The sequence below is a fragment of the Camelus ferus genome, chromosome 36 (genome assembly GCF_009834535.1).
Source record: "Camelus ferus isolate YT-003-E chromosome 36, BCGSAC_Cfer_1.0, whole genome shotgun sequence".
Classification (NCBI taxonomy): Eukaryota; Metazoa; Chordata; class Mammalia; order Artiodactyla; family Camelidae; genus Camelus; species Camelus ferus.
The window spans coordinates 20,812,488-20,820,070 of record NC_045731.1 but is presented as its reverse complement, the minus strand read 5'-3'; positions in this window follow the sequence as shown (position 1 = coordinate 20,820,070).

Below are 7,583 nucleotides of genomic sequence, written 5' to 3'. Positions count from 1 at the left end.
ACCTCGCCATATATATGCATGGAATGTAGTTTGCAACTGAAAAGAAACTATGCGTTCCCAACAAGCTAGGTGAAGGACGGCTTTCATACATAATAATCTCTCAGAATTGAGCATGGGGAGAGAGTTTCGTTCATGTAGCACAAAAGAAACGGTTTGCAGGTGAAAGTCTTACTCTTGTTTCACAGTAATTTTCCTAGTGCCAGGTTGAATTTCCAGCAGTTTTCACTGTAAAACAGATTTGGACCTAGTACCTCCCCATATATATTTATGAAGTGTAGATGGCAACTGAAAAGAAACTTTATGTTCCCAACAACTTAGGTGAAGGACGGCTTTCACACACACTTAACTCTCAGAACTGAGCATTTGGATAGACGTTCGTTCATCTAGCACAAAGGGAACGGGTCGCAGGAGAAACACTTATTATGGTTTCTCAGTCTGTTTCCTAGTGCCGGTTTGAAGTTCCTGCAGTTTACTCTGTAAAACCGAGTTGGAGATTGTAGCTCCCCATATATATGTAAGGATTTTTGGTTACAAATTAAAAGTAATTTTTGTTCCCAACAAGCTAGTTGAAGAACAGCTTTCACACACACTTATGTCTCAGAACTGAGCACTTTGAGATACGTTCTTTCTTTTAGAACAAAGGGAACGGATTGCAGGAGAAATTTTTACTCTGGTATCTCAGTGTGTTTCCTAGTGTCGAATTTTATTTCCTGCAATTTCACGGTAAAACATTGTTGGAGCTAGTACCTCCCAATATATAGGTATGGAGTGGAGTTTGCAACTGAATGAAACAGTGTTCCCAACAAGCTAGTTGAAGGACGGCTTTCACACACACTTATCTCTCAGAACTGAGCATGTGGAGAGACATTCGTTCATCTAGCACAAATGGAATGGTTTGCAGGAGAAATTCTTACTCTGTTTCTCAGTCTGTTTCCTAGTGTCGCTTTGAAGTTCCTGCTGTTTTCTCTGTAAAACCGAGTTGAAGCTTGTACCTCCCCATACATATGTATGGAGTGTACTTTGCAACTGAAAAGAAACTTTGTGTTCCCAACAAGCTAGGTGAAGGACGGCTTTCACACACACTTATCTCTCAAAACTGAGCATGTGGAGAGACTTTCGTTCATCTAGCACAAAGGGAACAGGTTGCAGGAGAAACTTTTACTCTGGTTTCTCAGTCTGATTCCTAGTCCCGATTTTTAGTTCCTGCAGTTTTCACTGTAAATCAGTGTTGATGCTAGTACCACCCCATATATATGTATGGAATGTAGTTTGCAACTGAAAAGAAACTATGCGTTCCCAACAAGCTAGGTGAAGGACGGCTTTCACACATACTTATCTCTCAGAATTGAGCATGTGGAGAGACGTTCGTTCATCTAGCACAAAGGAAACGGTTTGCAGTTGAAAGTCTTACTCTTGTTTCACAGTAATTTTCCTAGTGCCAGGTTGAATTTCCAGCAGTTTTCACTGTAAAACAGATTTGGGCCTAGTACCTCCCCATATATATTTATGAAGTGTAGATGGCAACTGAAAAGAAACTTTATGTTCCCAACAACTTAGGTGAAGGACGGCTTTCACACACACTTAACTCTCAGAACTGAGCATTTGGATAGACGTTAGTTCATCTAGCACAAAGGGAACGGGTCGCAGGAGAAACACTTATTATGGTTTCTCAGTCTGTTTCCTAGTGCCGGTTTGAAGATCCTGCAGTTTTCTCTGTAAAACCGAGTTGGAGATTGTACCTCCCCATATATATGTAAGGATTTTTGGTTACAAATTAAAAGTAATTTTTGTTCCCAACAAGCTAGTTGAAGAACAGCTTTCACACACACTTATGTCTCAGAATTGAGCACTTGGAGATATGTTCTTTCTTTAAAACAAAGGGAACGGATTGCAGGAGAAACTTTTACTCTGGTATCTCAGTGTGTTTCCTAGTGTCGAATTTTATTTCCTGCAATTTCACTGTAAAACATTGTTTTAGCTAGTACCTCCCAATATATAGTTATGGAGTGGAGTTTGCAACTGAATTAAACATTGCGTTCCCAACAAGCTAGGTGAAGGACTGCTTTCACACACACTTATCTCTCAGAACTGAGCATGTGGAGAGACAGTCGTTCATCTAGCACAAATGGAATGGTTTGCAGGAGAAATTCTTACTCTGGTTTCTCAGTCTGTTTCCTCGTGTCGCTTTGAAGTTCCTGCAGTTTTCTCTGTAAAACCGAGTTGAAGCTTGTACCTCCCCATAAATATGTATGGAGTGTTCTTTGCTACTGGAAAGAAACTTTGTGTTCCCAACAAGCTAGGTGAAGGTCGGCTTTAACACACAATTATCTCTCAGAACTGAGCATGTGGAGAGACGTTCGTTCATCTATCACAATGAGAATGGATTTAAGGAGAAACTCTTACACTGTTTTCTCGGTCTCTTTCCTAGTGCCGGTTTGAAGTTCCTGCAGTTTTCAATGTAAAACCGAGTTGGAGCTAATACATCCACAAATATATGTATGGAGTGTAGATTGCGACTGAAAAGAAAATTTGTTTTACCAACAAGCTATTTGAAGGATGGTTTTCACACACTCTTACTCTTAGAACTGAGCATATGGAGAGACGTTCGTTCTTCTAGCACAAATGGAAAGGGTTGAAGGAGAAACTTTTACTCAGTTATCTCCGTCTGTTTCCTAGTGTCGATTTGTAGTACCTGCAGTTTCACTGTAAAACATTGTTGGATCTAGTACCCCCCAATGTATAGGTATGGAGTGTAGTTTGCAACTGAAAGAAATTTTGTGTTCCCAACAACCTAGGTGAAGGACGGCTTTCACACACCTTATCTCTCAGAAATGAGCAAGTGGAGAGACGTTCGTTCATCTAGCACAAAGGGAAAAATTTGGAGGAGAAAATTTTACACTGGTTTCTTAGTCTGTTTCCTAGTGCCGGTTTCAAGTTCCTGCAGTTTTCACTGTAAAAGAGAGTTGGATATAATAAATCCCTATACATAAGTATGGAGTGTAGTTTGCAACTGAAAAGAATCATTTTTTTTATCAACAAGTAAGGTTAAATTTAATATCACACACATTTACTCTCAGAAATGACCATATGAAGAGACGTTCGTTATTCTAGCACAAAGGGAAAGGGTTGCAGGAGAAACTTTTACTCTTGTTTCTCAGACTGTTTCCCTTTGCCGGTTTGAATTTCTTGCAATTTTCACTTTAAAATCCAGTTGGAACTAATACATCCCCATATATATGTATGGAGTGTATTTTGCAACTGCAAAAAACTTGTTGTTCCCAACAAGCTAGGTGAAGGACGGCTTTCACACACACTTATCTCTCAGAACTGAGCATGTGGAGAGACGTTCGTTCATCCATCACAATGGGAACGGGTAGCAGGGGAAACTGTTACTCTGGGTTTTCAGTCTGTTTCCTAGAGCCGTTTTGAAATTCCTGCAATTTTCACTGTAAATCCGAGTTGGAGCTAGTAGTTCCGCATATATATGTATGGAATGTAATTTTGCAACTGAAGAGAAACTTTGTGTTCCCAACAAGCTAGGTGAATTGCGGCTTTCACTCACACTTATCTCTCAGAACTCAGCATGTGAGAGACGTTCGTTCACCTAGGACAAAGGGAACGGTTTACAGGGGAAACTTTTTCTCTGGGTTCTGAGAATGTTTCCTAGTGCCGGTTTCAAGTTCCTGCATTTTTCACTGTAAAACCGAATTGGAGCTATACATCCCCATATATATTTATGGAGTGTAGTTTGCAACTGAAAAGAAACTTTGTGTTCAAAACGAGCTAGGTGAAGTACGGCTTTCACACACAGTTTTCTCTCAGAAATGAACATGTGGAGAGACGTTCGTTCATCTAGTACAAATTGAACGGTTTGCAGGAGAAATTTTACTCTGTTTTTCTCAGTCTGTTTCCCAGTGCCGTTTTGAAGTTCCTGCATTTTTCACTGTAAAACCGAGTTGGAGCTAATAAATCCCCAAATATATATATGGAATGTTTTGGAACTGAAAAAAAATATGTGTTCCCAACAATCTAGGTGAAGAATTGCTTTCACACACATTTAACTTTCAGAACTGAGCAGGTGGAGAGACGTTCGTTCACCTAGCCCAAGAGGAACGGGGTGCAGGAGAAACTCTTACAATGTTTTCTCAGTCAGTTTCCTAGTGCCGGTTTGAAGTTCCTGTAGTTTTTACTGTAAACCGATTTGGAGCTAGTACCTCCCCATATATATTTATGGAGAGTAGTTTGAAACTGAAATAAATTTTGTGTTCCCAACAAGCTAGGTGAAGGACGGCTTTCACACACACTTATAACTCAGAACGGAGCATGTGGAAAGACGTTCGTTCATATAGTAGAAATTGAACGGGTTGCATGAAAAACTTTTTCTCTGGTTTCTCATTCTGCTTCCTAGTGCCGGTTTGAAGTTCCTGCAGTATTCACTGTAAAACCGAGTTGGAGCAAATACATCCCCATATATATATATGGGGTGTAGTTTGCAACTGAAAAGAAACTTTGTTTTACCAAGAAGCTAGGTGAAGGACGGCTTTCCCACACTGTTACCCTCAGTACTGATCATATCGAGAGACGTTCGTTCATCTTGCAGAAATTGAACGGGTTACTGGAGAACACTTACTCTGGTTTCTCAGTGTGTTTCCTAGTGCCGGTTTGAAGTTCCTGCAGTTTTCACCGTTAAAGAAATTTTGATCTAAAACATCCCCATATATAAGTATGGAGTGTAGTTTACTGAAAAGAACTTAATGTTCCCAACAAGCTAGTGAAGGACGGCTTTCACACACACTTATCACTCAGAACTGTGCACGTGAAGAGACTTCGTTCATCTAGCACAAAGGGAACGGGTTGCAGGTGAAACTCTTACTCTGATTTGTCAGTCTGATTCCTAGTGCCGGTTTGAAGTTCCTGCAGTTTTCACTGTAAAATGAGTTGGAGCTAATACATCCCCAAATATATATATGGAGTGTAGTTTGCAACTGAAAAGAATATTTGTGTTCCCAACAAGATAGGAAGAATGGCTTTCAAACACATTTATCTCTCAGAAATGAGCATGTGGAGAGACGTTCGTTCATCTAACACAAAGGGAACGAGTTGCAGGAGAACTCATAAAATGGTTTCTCAGTCTGTTTCCTAGTGCCGGTTTGAAGTTCCTGCAGTTTTTCACTGTAAAACCGAGTTGGAGCTAGTACATCCCCATATATATTTATAGAGTGTAGTTTGCAACTGAAAAGAAACTTTGTGTTCCCAAAAAGCTAGTTGAATGACGGCTTTCACACACACTTATCTCTCAGAACTGAGCATGTGGAGAGACGTTCGTTCATCCAGCAAATGGGAACTGTTTGCAGGTGAAATTATACTAAGCTTTCTCAGTCTGTTTCCTAGTGCCCTATTGAAATTCCTGCAGTTTTCACTGTAAAAACAATTTGAGCTAGTACCTCCCCATATATATTTATGGAGTGTAGTTTGAAACTGAAAAGAATCTTTTGTTCCGAACAAGCTAGTTGAAGGACGGCTTTCACACATAATTATCTCTCAGAACTTAGCATGTGGAGAGACGTTCGTTCACCTAGCACAAATGGAACGGTTTTGAGGAGAAATTTTACTCTGGGATCTGAGTCTGTTTCCTAGAGCAGGTTTGAATTCCCTGCAGTTTTCACTTAAAACACAGTTGGAGCTAGTAGCACCCATATATAAGTATGGAGTGTAGTATGCAACTGAAAAGAAACTTTGCCTTCTCATCAAGCTATTTGAAGGATGGATTTCACACACACTTATCTCTCAGATCTGAGCATGTGGAGAGACGTTCGTTCATCTAGCACAAAGGGAACGATTTGCAGGGGAAATTTTACTAAGATTTATCAGTCTGTTTCCTAGTGCCGTATTGAATTTCCTGAAGTTTTCCCTGTAAAACCGATATGAACTTTTACCCCCACATATATATGTATGGAGTGTAGTTTGCAACTGAAAGAAACTTTGTGTTCCCAGCAAGCTAGGTGAAGGACGGCATAAACACACACTTATCTCTCAGAACTGAGCATGTGGAGAGACGTTCATTCACCTAGCACAAATGGAGCCGGTTGGAGGAGAAACTATTGTCTGGTTTTCTCAATCTGTTTTCTAGTGCCGGTTTAAATTTCCTGCATTTTTCACTCTAAACCCGAGTTGGAGCTAGTACCTCCCCATATATATGTATGGATTGTAGTTTGCAACTGAATAGAAACTTTGTGTTCCCAACAAGATAGGTGAAGTACGGCTTTCACACACAATTATCTCTCAGAAGTGAGCATGTGGATTGACTTTTGTTCATCTAGCACAAAGGGAACGGTTTGAAGAGAAAATTTTACTCAGCATTCTCAGTCTTTTTCCTAGTCCCGGATTGAAATTCCTGCTATTTTCACTGTAAAACCGATTTGAGCTTGTACCACCGCATGTATATGTATGGAGTGTGTTTTGCAACTGAAAAGAAACTTTGTGTTCCCAGCAAGCTAGGTGAAGGACGGCTTTCACACACACTTATCTCTCAGAACTGAGCATGTGCAGAGATTTTCGTTCACGTAACAGAAAGGGAAAGGGTTGTAGGAGAAAATTTTACTCTGGTTTCTCACTCCGTTTCCTAGTGCCAGTTTGAAATTCCAGCAGGTTTCACTCCAAAACCGAGTTGGAGCTATTACCTCCCCATATATATGTATGGATTGTAGTTTGCACCTGAATAGAAACTTTGTGTTCCCAACAAGCTAGGTGAAGTACGGCTTTCACACACACTTATCTCTCAGATCTGAGCATCTTGAGAGACGTTCATTCATCTAACCCAAAGGAAACGGGTTGAAGGGGAAACTTTTACTCTGGTTTCTCAGTGTGTTTCCTAGTGTCCGTTGGAATTTCCTGCAGTTTTCTCTGTAAAAACTAGTTGGAGCTTGTACATACCGATATATATTTATGGAGTGTAGTTTGCAACTGAGAAGTATCTTTGTGTTCCCAACAAGCTAGGGGAAGGCGGCTTTCACATACATTTATCTCTCAGAATTGAGCATGTGGAGAGACGTTCGTTCACCTAGCACAAAGTGAATGGGTTACAGGGGAAAATGTTTCTCTGTGTTCTGAGTCTGTTTCCTAGTGCCGGTTTGAAGTTCCTGCAGTTTTCACTGTAAAATCGATTTCCGCTAGTACCTCCCCATATATATGTATGGAATGTAGTTTGCAACTGAAAAGAAACTTTGTGTTCCTAACAAGCTAGTTGAAGGACGGCTTTCACACACAATTATCTCTCAGAAATGAGCATGTTGTGAGACGTTCTTTCATCCAGCACAAAGGGGACGGTTTGAAGGAGAAACTTTTACTCTGGTTTCTCAGTCTATTTCCTAGTGCCAGTTTGAAGTTCCTGCAGTTTTCAATGTAAAACACAGTTGGAGCTATTACCTCCCCATATATAATTAAGGAGTGTAGTTTGCAACTGAAAAGAAACTTTGTGTTCCCAACAAGCTAGGTGAAAGACGGCTTACACCCGTACATATCTCTCAGAAATGAGCATGTGGAGAGACGTTCGTTCACCTAGGACAAAGGGACGTTTTACAGGA